We start from the raw sequence: 16,264 nt of genomic DNA, 5'->3' as shown, positions 1-16,264 counted from the left end.
CGACCGCTCCAACCCTCTGTAGGATCTTGTAGGGTCCGACGTACCGCGGTTGAAGCTTCTTTCCTTTCCCCGCTGTAAGACTTCGTAAAGGTGTGATTTTGAGAAATACATGGTCTCCAACTTCAAATTCCAAATCTTTTCTTCGATTATCCGCGTAGCTCTTTTGTCGACTCTGGGCTGTTTGAAGTCGTTGCCGAATCAACTTGACCTTTTCCTGAGCCTCTTCCATCCATGGAATGGTTGCCGGGTCCAGTGCTTTCTTTTCACCTACTTCATCCCAATAAATCGGTGAGCGGCACTTGCATCCGTAAAGAGCCTCGTACGGAGCCATTTGAATCGACGAATGGAAGCTATTGTTGTACGCAAACTCTACCAAGGTCATGTGCTGACCCCAATTGCCTCCAAAATCCAGAATGCAAGTTCGTAGCATGTCCTCGAGAGTTTGAATCGTCCGTTCTGACTGGCCATCCGTCTGAGGATGATAGGTCGTGCTCAAGTTGAGTTTCGTCCCCAGGGTTTCTTGGAATTTCTGCCAAAATCGTGATACAAACCGTGGATCCCGATCGGAAACGATGCTCACAGGAACACCGTGTAGTCTTACAACCTCATCCATGTACAGTCGAGCCAACTTGTCCATTGAATACTTCATGTTCACCGGCAAGAAATGGGCCGACTTGGTTAATCGATCAACGATCACCCAAACGGCATCGTGTCCTCTTTGCGTCCTCGGTAAACCGGAAACGAAGTCCATGGTGATGTTTTCCCACTTCCACTCAGGTATCTCCAAGGGTTGTAACAGACCCGATGGTTTTTGATGCTCTGCCTTCACTTGCTGGCAAATGAGACATTTCTGCACGTATTGAGCGATTTCCCTCTTCATGTTGTCCCACCAATAGGTTCCTTTTAGGTCTTGATACATCTTGCTGCTGCCCGGATGGATTGTATACTTGGACCGATGAGCTTCCTCCAGAATCTCCGTTTTCATCGACTCTTCCTTTGGTACCACTATTCTGTTTCGATACTTCAAAATACCCTCAGGACTCAAATTAAAGTCCGTAGTTTCTCCCTTATCCACTTTCTCTTTCCATTTCTGTACCATCAAATCTTCTTTTTGTGCCTCTTTAATACGTTCCAGTAGAGTGGAGGTAACCCTAACATTGCCAAATATCACCTTATGGCTCCCTAGACAGGGTTTCCACTCGCACACGGATTCTAGCAAATCCCACTCCTTAATCATTAGCCCTGCTACTTGCACCTTACGACTCAAGGCATCCGCTACCACATTCGCCTTTCCCGGATGGTAATTGATCGTACAGTCGTAATCTTCCAGGAATTCCATCCACCTTCGTTGTCTCATGTTCAGTTCCTTCTGAGAGAAAAGGTATCTAAGACTTTTGTGATCCGAATACACTTCGAAAGTCACCCCATACAGGTAATGCCTCCACTTTTTCAGTGCAAAGACAACTGCGGCTAACTCTAGATCGTGAGTCGGGTAGTTCTGTTCAGGAAGCTTCAATTTCCTAGAGGCGAAAGCAATCACATTCCGGTTCTGCATCAAAACGCATCCCAATCCCTCTCGCGACGCGTCCGCATATACTGCAAACCCGTCCACTCCATTTGGCAAGACCAGTACCGGAGCCATGGTCAATCTTTTCTTTAATTCCTGAAAACTTGTTTCGCATTGGCCATTCCAGATAAACTGGCCATGCTTCTTTGTCAAGTCAGTTAGAGGTCCTGCCAGTTTAGAAAAATCCTTAATAAACCTTCGGTAATACCCAGCTAGCCCTAAAAAGCTACGAATTTCCGTGGGGGTTTCTGGCCTCTTCCAATTTGTCACGGCCTCAATCTTCGCCGGGTCCACCGAAATACCTTCGTGGGAGATCACGTGCCCTAGGAATGCTACTTTCTCCAACCAGAACTCGCATTTACTAAACTTGGCGTACAGCTGATGTTCCCTCAATGTCTGCAATACCACTCTCAAATGCTGTGAGAACCCATAAAACCCTAATTATTTTCCTAGGGTTTATTTCCCCTTAATTGCATGTTTTCTGCATTTTCTGGCTTAGAAATATTTTCTTAGTGGATTTTATGAGCAATTATAGTTTTAAGATGATTTTTCTAGCATTGGTGAATTTTTAGAAAATTAAGAATATATATTGGATGTGGGACCCACTAGTGCGAAAAGTTCGGAAAAGTTCGGCCAATAAGGTTAAGTTTCGGATACTGTGTAAAATTTATCGGGTGTTAAGTGATGAGTAGAGTGTGTAAAGTGATTGATGTGAGAGAGAAAAGAAAGATAGGAATGCATTTAATGAGAGTGACAAGTGTCACTTCCCTATTGGATATGACTTAAGAAATACTATTCCAAATTTTGACTTTTTTGACCAAGGTTAAATATCTTCAAAATTCATTAAAATTTCCTCATTTTTCTCTCCACCATAGCCGGCCCTCTCAAGCTCCAAGGAAGACAAAACTCTTCAACATTCAAGCTTCTAACAAGTCCAAATCCACCAAATCAAGTGTTTAACTTAGTTTTTGCTCCATAAAATCTTACCTTTTAGTGATAGTGAGTGCTTTAGTGAAGCTTGTTTGAAGGTTTAAGGTGTCCAACATCCTCCTCTCTCTTGTTTCTTGGTAAGTGATGCTTCAACCTCTCCCCTATACCTAATGATGGTTATGTTATGCTTAATGGTGGCATGAGTGAAGGATTATATGATTTATTTCTTGATTTGAAGAGTTTTGGTGAAGTTTTTATTTTATTGGGAATTTTTCTGGTTTAATATGAAATGAATGTTGTGGCCTTGTATGATGAATGGTAATGGTTGATAATGACTCTATGAGGTGTATTGGATAGGCAAATGCAATCAATTTTGGATTTGGCTGGAAATTTGAAAAGTTAGGGTTCTTAAAATCCCAATTCTGTCCGGTTTTGGATCATAGGGTTAGAGGCCGAATTTGACTTTTCTCAAAACATGAAAGTTGTAGGTATTGATGTGTTCGACGTGCCTGTAAAATTTCAGGTCCTTTGGATTAATGTAGAATGAGTTATGACGAAATTACTGTAGCTGTTCTGCTTTGGACAGAATGCGAAAACTGCGATAGTAATTGGCTATTTTGACTGGAATTGGTTTGGATTTTGGAGTTGGTGTCTTCTGATGAAATGTAGCTGGATGACTTAGCTAACGTATGGCTTTGGAATTTCAGCATTTGGACTTGTATGGACTGAGATATACCGATTACAGTTTTCTGTGTTTTACAAACCTGTTTTGGTAATTCTGGTATAGTATTTGGCATTTTCGACCTAGTTAAGCTAGGAACTGGATTGAGTGACCTTCTACATTGTTGTAGCCCTGTTTCATAGCTTCGAAATGGTGGGTCTTACACCCCCATCTGATAACCGTAGAGAATTTTACACCATTACCGCATAATAAGGGCAAAACAGTTTTCTATTTCGGGCCAAGGCTAAGGCCATTTTCTAATTTCTGGTTTGCTATTATGCTCATTTATGCATATGAAACCCTATTGGGGTTGTGTTTAGCATTGCTATATGACTCGTTATCGAGTCTCATTGCATTTGTTGCGTGATTCTAGGGCGTGACGGTAGCTCACGACGTCTTGGTGACCACGGTGTATGAAACACCACTTTCTCACTTGGTGAGTATACCACTCACTAAATTGTTACTATGTGGCTTTGTTAAATGTTATGTGATGCCTTGATGGCTTACTTGCATATTGGAATTGATTAAGGTGAGGGTGTACTTGACCGCCCTCACCTCTTTTGATATTGTCATTGATTGGCTACCGTTTTATTGCATTACTGAACTTGATATATTGGTTGGTGAATTCCATTTCATGGAAACTGAATTGATGTCGTTTGGACGATGTCCAACGGCCTTACTGCATTACTGAGCTCAACCCCGTTTGGTAGTCAATTGGATCGAGCCGGCGAGGGCTTGGTCGTGAAGATTGAATTGCCACGGGGACTGTACTGGGGAACCTTGTGGTAATGAGACCCTCGGTTCCGGTAAACTCGAGTATTACCAAAAACTACTGAAATGAAGTGCGGGCCCGGTTGGGGTATGTTAGGTGGAAGGATTGGAAGTAAAGGGTGGTCTACGGTTTGGTACTTTTAACATTGACGGAGAGTCAATGAGGTTGGATCAAGATTGCAAGCGTGGAAATGGGCTCTTGAGAGCCGACCGTATCCTTTTACCGTTTTGATTCATTGCTCATTTGTGCACTTTAAATGAAAGTTCATTCTTATATGACTTTGATTGCTTATTGGGTGGTATACCACTGGGCTTTAGCTCATTCCGTGTTATTTGTTTTCCTTACAGGGTGATAATTACTTTTGAGAATGGATTGGATAGTCAATTGCCGAATTGAGCATGTAAATGTCTTTTGTATTGCTCTTGAAGTGAAACCCTAATGTATAACGGGTTCATTTCCTTTTGATAGGCAAATCGAATGTGTACTTCCTTAGTGAATGGTTTTGGCTTGCCGTTGTGGCTTGTAAATGGCTAATGTTATGTTGTATATGTATTTCGATGCTTGGTTAGGTTTCGGACGGGTCGGTTACTATTCATGGCCGACTCTGGAGTTCGTTTCTTTTATTTTGGGATATTTTGCCCTTTTGCCTTGTTGCGCGCGTTATAAGTTTCAAACGTGATAGATCGCTTTATACTGCACCGTTAGTCCTGGCGAGAGCTGGGCAGGCAGTCCGCTAACCTCTTTGGTTCGCCTTAGGGGAAGGTGGGGCTGTCACAAATGCTCCTCATGCTCCTCGCGTGTCTTAGAGTAAACCAAAATGTCATCAATGAACACCACGACAAATCGGTCTAGATAGGGTTTGAAAACCCTATGCATTAGGTCCATGAAGGCGGCGGGAGCATTGGTCAGTCCAAAGGGCATAACGGCGAACTCGTAGTGCCCGTATCTCGAGTTGAAGGCAGTTTTTGGAATGTCCTCCTTCCTAATCAACAACTGGTAGTATCCCTGTCGGAGGTCCAACTTGGAGAAGACCACTGCTCCTTGCAGCTGGTCAAACAACTCGTCGATGTGGGGCAGTGGATACTTATTCTTGATCGTAACGTTGTTCAGCCCCCTATAGTCAATACACATCCTCAACGTTCCATCCTTTTTCTTCACAAATAGAACAGGAGCTCCCCAAGGAGACTCACTCTCATGAATGAAACCCCGCTCCAAAAGGTCTTGCAATTGCAACTTAAGCTCCGTAAGTTCCGCAGGCGCCATCCGGTAAGGGGTTTTTGAGATAGGTGCGGTTCCAGGTAAAAGATCTATTCGGAATTCTATCTCCCTTTCCGGAGGTAAGGCTACTAACTCATCAGGAAATACATCCGGAAATTCTCTCACTACGGCCACATCCTCCACGTTTAACTTATCCGTAGGGGTATTAATTAAAAAGGCCAAAAATCCTTGCGCCCCTCGACTTATCAGTTTCCTAGCTCGAATGCCCGAAATTAGAGCAGATGAGGCTAACCTACCCCTTATATCCAACCTTAGGGTTGCCTCGCTAGGAATGCGAAATTCTACTATTTTCGATTTACAATCCAGTTGGGCGTTATATTTGGCTAACCAGTCCATACCCAGAATCACATCGTACCCCTTAATGGACAAGCTAATCAGGTCCCCTAAAAACCTCCTTTCACCAACCCATACATCGCAATCCTTATAAACCATACTAGTCACCAAACGTTGATTCCCCGTAGGTGTACTAACTTCTAGGTCATATGGCAAACTAGCAGGCTTTATATTGATGCCACACATGAAATCAGGGTTAACAAACGAGTGAGTGGCACCAGGATCAATTAAAACTTTGGCAAAGCGGTGGAAAATAGGGATCGTACCTTCCACCACCTCGGAAGACTATAGGACCTGATGGGGCTCTAAGGAGTATACCCTAGCTGGCACCTTCGGTTTGGATCCGTCTCCCTTGGCTGATCCAGTATTGGTCCTCGACGGTAGTTGACTTCCCTTTCCGTCTTGTTTCAGGACCGGGCATGTGGCCAGTTGATGGTGTGACAGCCCCACCTTCCCCTAAGGCGAACCAAAGGGGTTAGCGGACTGCCTGCCCAGCTCTCGCCAGGACTAACGGTACGGTTTACGTCAATCTATTACGTTCCGGAACATACCATTGCGCGCAAACAAGTCAAAATTGTAAAATAAATAAGAAAAAATGAAAATCGGAGCCGAAATTTATCCAAACCACAACCAAGCATATACATACATCAATTCAACATTTACAAAACGGCATGCCAAAATATCTAACTAGTTCATACAAGTGCAATTAGGCCCATACAAGCCATCCATTAAAGAAGTACATATTCGGTTTGCCTATCAAAAGGAAATGAACCCATTACACATTAGGGTTTCATTTCAAGAGCTATACAAAAGACATTTACAAGCTCAATTTGGCAAATGACTATCCAATCCATTCACAAAAGTAGTTATATCCCTGTAAGGAAAACAAATAACACGGAATGAGCTAAAGCCCAGTGGTATACTACTACATTAGCAACCAAAGTCACATAAGAATGAACTTTCATTTAAAGTGCACAAATAAGCAATGAAGCAAAACAGTAAAAGGATACGGTCGGCTCTCAAGAGCCCATTTCCACGCTTGCAATCTTGATCCAACCTCATTGACTCTCCGTCAATGATAAAAAAGCCAAACCGTAGACCACTCTTTACTTCCAACCCTTCCACCTAACATACCCCAACCGGGCCCGCACTTCATTTCAGTAGTTTTTGGTAATACTCGAGTATACCGGAACCAAGGGTCTCATTACCACAAGGTTTCTCAGTACAGTCCCCGTGGCAATTCAATCTTCACGACCAAGCCCTCGTCGGCTCGATTCAATTGACTACCGAATTGGGTTGAGCTCAGTGATACAGTAAGACAGTCGGACAATCGTCCAAACAACACCAATTCAGTTTCCATGAAATGGAATTCACTATCTCGTATAACAAGTTCAATAATGCAGTAAAACGGTAGACATTCAGTGGTACTATCAATAGGGGTGAGGGCGGTCAAGTACACCCTCACCTTAACCAATTCCAATATCCAAATAAGCCTTCAAGGCATCACATTTACATTTAGCAAAGCCACATAGTAACAAGTAAGTGAGTAGCATACTCACCAAGCAAGTAAGTGGTATTTCATGTACCACGATCACCAAGCCGTCGTGCACTACCTTCAAGCCCAAGAACATGTAACACATACAATGAAACTCGATACCGAGCCATAAACAACACTAATTCATAACCCCAATAGGGTTTTACAACCATATACAAGCATGATAGCAACCCAGAAATTAAGAAAGGGCTTTAATGTAAGCCTTGATAAGAAAACCGGTTTGACGTCATAATGCGGTAATGGCACAACTCTCACTACAATTATCGGTTGGGGCTGTAAGACCCACCGTTTCCAAGCCAAGAAACAGGGTTACAACATTGTAGAAGGTCATTCGGTACGGAGTGAGGAGATTCACTCCAATCGACTTGAGCTGTCATAGCATAATTAATTATTTAAACACATCACGTAAATATTCTCTTTAAGCATTTTTTTATCGAGTAATTCAAGTAGTCATGTAAATATGCTCTTCAAGCATTTCATGTCGAGTAATCGAAATATATGCACTTTGTGATACCCCGAAAATTAGGAAGTTGTTTGTAAAGAAAATACTAAAATGTATTTCTTTGGGTTTGATTTAAAACCTTATTTTGTTTTAAAAGACTAGAAACCCTAAAATTTTAATCCAGAACCGTAATTTACTTGTGACCAACCGATTTTCTTAAATCCCTCATATTTTAATTGAAACCCTAATTTTAATCACTGGAATTGTAAAATTCCTCACATTTTTTTCTTAAAAATGCCTTTTATTTGGAAATTATTCATTTACTATGGCCCTACTGCCCAATCATTCCTCAATAGGGGCAAATGAACCTAGGAAGTAGGGTTTCATTTTTCGTTTCCAAGTTAAGAGCAAATTAGGGTTTCACGTTTTCCCGTAGTATGATTATTCGGTACGGAGTGAGGATCAAATTTGATAGGTAAAAGTGACTTTTGGATGAGAAAATACTATATGACTAGAAGTGATAATAATAAGTTAGTGATTATAAGCTAAAAACCCTAGTATACGCGATTTAAGAGAAACCGCGCCAAACCGACGGGTATCGATCACTACCGATTGAACCCACCACTTGACCACCACTCCCTTACCACCACATACCCTTGATACTTTTACAAAAATATCCCCCCTCATACTCATCCTTATGGCTGAAATTTGTGGCCAAAAATGCAAGGGAGAGAGAGAAAAATTTGCTTTGGTGGTGACAAGTGTCACCACCCTATGCCTCTTTGATTAATTTTTTTTCCTTGTTCTTTTATCCTTCATTTCAGCTTATTTTCCTTCATTTCTTTCTGTTTTGGCCGAGCAAGGGAGAGAGAGAGAGAGAGCAAGAAAGAAAAACCTTCAATCCATCTTGAATCTAACCATTTGAGTGCAACCAAGGAAAACTATTGTCTTGAGCCTTTTGAACGACTACTGAAATGAATTGGTGTTGTGGGTAACTTTGGGTTTGACTGAGGAAAAGAATGAAGCCATAAATGGCTGGAAAATTAGGTAAACACAAAAGGCGTGCTGCCCAAATTTACGCTCGAGAACTAGAGAACTATACTTGCAACTTGAGTAAGGGTTAAGAGTGAACATCACTTGAACCATCTAGGATTTGCATCTTCTTTTACCGAGGTATATAAGTAAGGATTTGGTCAAACTTATACCCTTGAGAAATAAAATAATGACTGCTCGGAGTACGTTTTCTTTGTCACTTCGACTTAAATGGAGATTTCAAAGTTTTACGAGCAAGCATAAGTTTTACAAATATTTTACTCATAACCTTTGGTTTAAATGTACTCTTTTCACTTCCAAAACTATACTTATACTTTGTACTAGTAGTTATTCGGATTTTCTTTGGTTCACTTAAACTTTGGAGGGGTTTAACTGTAATATTTTCTCTTGGCTATTATTAGGGTTCCTTGGTGATTGAGAGTGTTATCCAAGAAGATACTTTGGACATTATTTTGCTTAAATAGGTGAGTGTTCTATATACGTTTTGTTTCTATGACTATGTAGATTATTGTGACTATGTGATTATTTGTGAATATTTGATTAAATGTTAATTGTTTTCTATGATTTCTCAAATGAACTTTCGCTAGGTGAGTGTGTACTTTATCGCACTCGACCTAAATAAATATGAAATTTTCGATGATTAAATGTTGAAATACTAGTTGCGCATGAATGTAAGCCTTTTGGCTGAACTGGGCCCTTGCCCTTGTTACCGATCGACTCGAGCCAGAAGCGGACTCGGTCGGGCGATTTGGTGACCTGGGTGAACGTTTGGTATACTCGAGTATTACCTTGTTGTCGGGTGGAGTCCGGCCAACGTTCGTATGGGGGTGAAAAGCCTGGCCAACGTCCAGGAGGAGGTGAATGAGAATGAACAAACGAACGTCAAAAACGAGGGGTTTTACTTACAAAAATGCATTTTTTTTAATAATTGGAGGAATAAGGGAATGAATGGGGAACGAACGAACGAATTGCTCCTTGTGAGCCTGTATCCTTTTAATGAATGTATTATCATTGCTTTATATTGGACATGTTTTCTGGATTATTTGTTATTACATGATTAATGTCCTTGTTTAATTACTTGTTTCTGTGTATAGAATTTCGCTGAGCTTTTAGCTCATTCCTTTAGTTTTGTTTTCCTTAGCAGGGAAAGGCGAGTAAGGACGAGAGCCCGTATAGACTAGCTTGGTCTAGCTCTTGGTTTTTTTTTGTAATGGCTCTCGCCCTAGTGCTTAGCACGGGTTGGTTGTATGGTGAATTGAGAACCATTGTATATTCGACGGTTGTATTTCCTTTTGAGATAGCAAGGTATATAAGTTTCGCTTAAGTTTCGGATTGTTGTTATGTTATTCCTATGGTTGTATTCCGGATTTGATTGAAGTGAACGACTGAGTCCCGGCGAGAGCTGGGCAGGTGGTCCGCCGAACCCTTTGGTTCGCCTTAAGGGGAGGTGGTGCTGTCACACACTTCAAGTATTTCATGTTGAGTAATTCAAGTATACCTTACTTAAATATGCATGAGTGTGGTAAATACTTAACATGTAGCACTTAACACTTAATGATCATGGGATAAGCATGTCGTGGACTTTTCAAATTACGTACTCCTATATGGAACACCCACCCATTCCAAACAAGTGAGTACGTGCTCGAACAAGTGTTTAGGCGTCTGCTTCGAGTTCCTCTTGAGTGCCTGAGCAAATAACGATTAACTATTATACACTATCAGTTAGAATTCCCTACTTATCGAGAAGATTGTACTAGTGTTCACTCTAAGGAGAATTCATAAATTGAGCCTTAGTCATTCATAATCGAGGCTCGGAAGTGGCTTTCAAAAACACAAGAGAAATCTGATTTTTGCCTTTGAAATCAAGTGTAAAATGGTCTAGCAATATCGGAGGAAAAAGGAGAGTTTGAAACCCTCAATTTTCATTAAGTTCGGAAATTTCAGATTTGTCACCCATACTTTGAAAAATCGTATCTCATTCTCTACAAGTTCAAAATTAGAAAACTTGGTACCGTTCGAAACTAGATCCAAAGTACTAAAAGTTTATAGAAGACACTTTTCCATGATTCCAAATGTATGACATTCAAAAGTTGTCTCAAAGTTACTGCTCTAGAATACCAAGACAGTTTCAAGGTTGGTTCTTGGGCAAATTTGGAAATTCGGTAAAATTCACATGTTGCAAACCAGCCTCCAAAATTTGTAACTCAATTAGAGTTACAATCAAAGTTTAAAACAAAACAAGCAGAGCAAGAATTGGAGTTTTGAGCACCAAGATATGGTAGTTCAAAGTTAGTGAAAATGTGAAACTGTTAAGTAAATTCCAGGTTTAATTCACAACTTTGGGACTTTGATTGAACATTGAAATGGACTCGGAATGGCACCAAATTTGGTAGTATTATCCTTACATATAAGGGCTATTCCTCTACCAAATTTTGTAGGAAAATTCATTCGTAAAGTTGGTTAACGAAATCACTAAAGTCCCAAGAAGTTCCTGGGCAAATCTGCCTTGGACTTCCGTTTTTCTGTTTTCAAAACGTTTGGCCAATAAAACACCTCAAACATGGTTCATTTCAGTTGATAATGTCTAAGATATGTCCAAGATACATTTGATAGGTGATTAACACCAAAAATTTCGGATAACAAACCCCAAACTAAGATTAGTCAAGGATCAGTCCAAAATGAAGAATTTCATAACTGAGTCAGTTTCAAACTTTGGCCACAACTCACTCAATTGAACTCATAATTGAGCGTAGTTGGTGGCGTTATAAAACACATTCATAAAGCTACAATTTCTCAGAAGAAACCATTTTCGAAATCTATCCACAACTAACCCCAATTTGAGCATCAAGTTGTAGTTCCTGTTCTACCTTCCAGTGCCTGAGAAACAGAACAGTCAAGTTCAAATGAGTGGTATGGTTTGCTCAGGTAGAATCAGGATGCGTATTTTATACCGTTGGAAATTTCAGGATGTCTAGTTTCCAGTGCCATAAATGGCACTCGATTCTGACATTGTAGTAAAAAGATATAGCCGAAACAAAAACACTGCCTGGGTGAATACGGGATTAGTTTCCATATTTCTAAGCTTTCGTAAATCTAACATTTGGGTGACCAAATCAAGTTATTTTTCAATAAAATTTTTTGCACAACCAATTTAACATGTAAACAACAGAAACAAGCCATTAGAACCTCAAAATTTTGCACAAAAGTGGTCGGACATGGTAGGGGTAAAACGATCACTTTTGCTCCAAGCACCTCCTTTGATTTTCTACCAACAATATAACATTAATCCACTAATATGAGCATTAAACCACCATTAATTTCATTATCAATCATCAAATCAGTCTTTCCATCAAAGTGGGAGTTCATAGAGCCCACTCACCAATTTTACAACAATTTAAAACTACCCATGAGAATCCAAGAGCTCATGAGTGTAATCTAACTTCCATAAATCAAGTATTAAGAGGTTGATCGTGACTTACTTCGCTAGATGAACAAGACAGAAATTTTCGGCCCTTCCTTTGCCCAAGAAAACCGTGGAAAGCAGCCTCCTTTTGTAGCTTAATGTGGTCTCTAAGTGATTAACTAAGTGTAGTTAAAATTTGGAGTGAAATGGTGAAGGATTTGTGTAAGAAATGAAGCAAGTTTGGTTCTTGGCTCTTGGTGTTGCACGGCTGATAAGAGCTGGAGAGAGAGGGATTTTGGTCTGAAATGAGGCTTCCAAAGGAAGCTTTAATGTGTGGCTACAATTTACTCGAAAGTCAACTCTCTCTCCCGTGTTTCGTGCTCGATTTCTCTCGCATTTGTTTCACTAGTGTACTAAACCTCTAATATACTTGTATTTATACTATTATTATTTACTCTTAATAGTGTAGAATAAATTCCTTAATTCTCCAATTAACCACTCCGACTCGATATACGCGAATTTTCAATTTTTACGCACTACGGCGAAACCTCTAAGAAATTCTTATAACGATAGTACTACTACTAATACTTGAGTACTTAAACCTAAAAATACCTATTTTTAAGACTGATGTATAAGTCTCCAATTTTCCAAACTCACTATATCCTCAAATCGATCACTGTCTTGAAAACGCGTATTCACTATTCTCACTAAATGAGGTTCCAAAAATTAATTTTCATAACAAGTCATTTTAAAAATACATGAAAGTCATAGTTCCATGTAATTGGGTCTAAACGAGTTAGAAAATAATATTCGGGGCAAACAGGCAATTAAATATTTAAATAAGCTTGTAACAAGAGTTTAAAATAAATAAATTCTTTTCGAGTCCTCACGACTTTTCTTAATCTACTATTGATCATTCTTATTTTTTTCAAAATTAATACACTCTCAATCCAAATATAGTCTCGAAAAATGTGTACTCATTGTTCTGAACTAAACGAGTTTTCAAAAAGTAAATTTTCTTACAAAATATTTTAAAAACATAAGAGGGGCGTTTTTTCATATAAATGGATTTTAAATAGTCGAATTAAATAATTAATTAAACCAGTAAAATAAAATAAAATTAGAAAATTTTTCGGGTCCTCACAGACCTATTAATTGGGGTTGTTATTTGGACTATGTGATTGCATATGTGTCCTTGGCCTCACAAGCGTTTTGCTCACCCTGTAGATTTGTTTTCCTTAATGGATTTGGCATGGAATGGTACTTGGAGGAACTCTTTTGATACACTTCTGGCTTAGGGTTTTAATATATTTTGGCCTAGATCTCGTACTGGTTGTACTTCGGAAACCTAATATGTGGTTTGGATATTTGATGTACTCGGATGTAGTATATTTTGGGTATTGATGTACCTTTCGGGAATTTAATGTAATGATTGGATAAGCGTTATGTATATTGTTAAGTTTGGAAGTTTTCTGCACTTTCTTACTTATCTAGTGTTGTTGAATGATTTTGCTTTAAGCTTGAATGGAAACTGCTTGAGTCCTGGCGAGAGCTGGGCAGACGTCCTGCGGATACCCTCTGGTTTGCCTTAGGGAGAAGTGGGGGCGTCACAAAATCTCTTCGAGGTGTCTTTTAAAGATTCTTAGTATTCGAAGTCTAGTTTTTAACAAGCCAAGTTATATAAATTTTTTATCTTTATAACTCAAGTTATAATTTTTCTAAAGGAAGGGCATAAGTTAGGGTTTTTGTGCATACTTGGGTTTTGGTGTGTGTTTTTGTGTGCATTTTGGTAGTGTGATTGTGAGGACTTGTAAAATCCCTCATATTTTCGTAAAAAGTCCCTTTTATTTGGAATCCATTATTTTACAAGAGCTTTACTACTCATTCACTTCCTCAATAGTTACAATTAATCATAGAACCAAGGGTTTTCCCTTTACTTTCATCGTTAAGGTAAACTAGGGTTTTACGTCTTTTGGTAGTGTGAGTAATTGGTACAGAGCGTGTACTAAATTTAGTGATTAAGAAAAAGTTTTAGATATGAAAAAGTGTGTGATTAGAAGTGATAATAATAAGAGAAAACCCTAGTACGTATGAATAAAGGAAAAACGGTGAGAACTTGACATTTTTCTTATTTTCTAGCCCTAATTTAATTCCGTGCATAAATTTTCTATACTTTTCTTTATTATAATAATTTTCTAGCTATTATTATAAGGGAATTAAGTTCCAAGACATTTTCCGCTATAAGTTAGTTCATGTGACATTAGTAGTGTATATTAAACGTGGGACCCGAAAATGCGGTACGTGGAATAATTTTTAACAACTAGTTGGTGAACTATGGAGATAATTGCAAAGATTAAACGTTATTGGGGCCATAGTGTGAGGATTAGCAAAGTAAGATATTAGGAACCTTAGAGCTTCTAGGATTTTCCTAAGCTCAATTGTGATTGGTGGAGAAAAAGTATCTTTGACCTTAACTTAAATATATAAGTTGTTAGTAAATGAAAGGAAAACAAACAAAGCCAAACATTAAGACAAAAAAGAGAGGGAGGCCGTGAGCTCCTTGGAGAGAACAAGAGAAAAGCTTCAACTTTGGGGATCTTGATTTCTTGCTCAATCTTGGAAACTAACCAATAAATTCACCAAATAATCAATAGAAGTAGCTTAGGAAGGTGGATTGCCATTTTGGAGTGGAGAGTTTTGGTGGTTCAAGCTTCCTAGGGGTTGTTGTGCTTCCCCAATTCTAGGTAAGGATGGTATTAGTTCATGGTTGTGCTACTTATTGGTTTGCAAGTGAAAGTTACCGCTTGTTAGGTAGATTTCGTGGTTTTAGTAGTGGGTATAGTAAATTCCAGCTTTATAGTGTAAATTTCAGCTTTGGTTGTTGGAAATGATGGTTGTTCTTGATGGTCATATGTAGTAATGCCTATGCTTAGTTTATGGAAGTAAATTTGTGGTTAAACCTTGTTAGTTTAATAGCATATAACATTCGGTTAGCATGAAGAGTTTGGATTAGGGTTTTGGTTGATGAACTTCTATGTACTCTTGTGTTAGTGATGAACTGCCTTGTTTTGACAAGTTCCATTCGGCCATGATGGAGGCCGAATTAGGCTTGGGTTAAAACATGAAAATTGTATGAAATGATGTTATATAGCTTCCTGTAAAATTTCAGATCCATCGTAGTACTGTAGCATGTTAAATGACCGAAATACCCTTGACTGCCCAAAGCCTCATTTCGTGGACAGTTTTGAGATTTCACAAGTTTGGATTCATTTTTCACCTTGATCCGTATCAAATCAGCCTTTGGCCAAAACACAAAAATTTTATCCCTATGTTTCCGCTTTCCAACGCATCTAAAAACGCCTCAAATGGAATTGTGTAGCTTGAGTTATTTCCCTTTGAATTCAGTGCTGACAACCAGACTGAACATGAACTTCGGGTTCTGTAATTTGCAAATTCAACTTAGATAAACTGTGAACTGGGTTAAATTATCTTCATAAAAGTTGTAACTCTTTTGCTTAGATTCGAAACTGTATAAGGTTCACCCAATCTGATAAATGTAGCTCTAGTTGTGACCAAAATTCTATAAGATTTCAAATCTACTGTTTAGCTTTTTGTCTTCAAAACTGATTTCCGATTGTATTATTACACTTGTGTTATAATTGGATGATTTTGGAGCCTAATTGAAGGGCTATGATGGTTACATTGCTTGTATATGACATTGGGGCTGATCTGAGAAAAATAATGAAGCCATAAATGGCTGAAAAATTGGTAAATACAAAGGGCGTGCTGCCCAAATTTTCATTCGAGAACTAGACGTGTGTACTTGTAGTTTGAGCGAGGAGTTGGGGTTGAATTGAGCTTGAATTGTCTAGGTTATTCAAGTCCTCTTCATGGAGGTATTTAAGCTAGAATTCAGCCAAAACTTGTACCCTTGAAAAAATGAAAGTAACGACTAATAGAAATACGTTTCCTCGTCTCTTCGACTCGAATGGTGATTTCAAAGTTTAATCACTTCAAAGTTTCAAAGTTTTAAGAGCGAGCATGAGTTTACAAATATACTCCAAATAAGTTTCAATTACGTGATTCTCGTTAGATGAAACGTTTAAATTTTGAACCTTAATTACTTTCCAAAGCTCTTAAACAATGTTTTATCGCATATTTGGACTCCACACTTGGAGTCATACCCGAACGTAACCCGTAAAGGCACCGC

This window comes from Coffea arabica, chromosome 1c, assembly GCF_036785885.1.
Source record: "Coffea arabica cultivar ET-39 chromosome 1c, Coffea Arabica ET-39 HiFi, whole genome shotgun sequence".
In the NCBI taxonomy this organism is placed as follows: domain Eukaryota; kingdom Viridiplantae; phylum Streptophyta; class Magnoliopsida; order Gentianales; family Rubiaceae; genus Coffea; species Coffea arabica.
Note: the sequence above shows the minus strand (reverse complement) of the source record.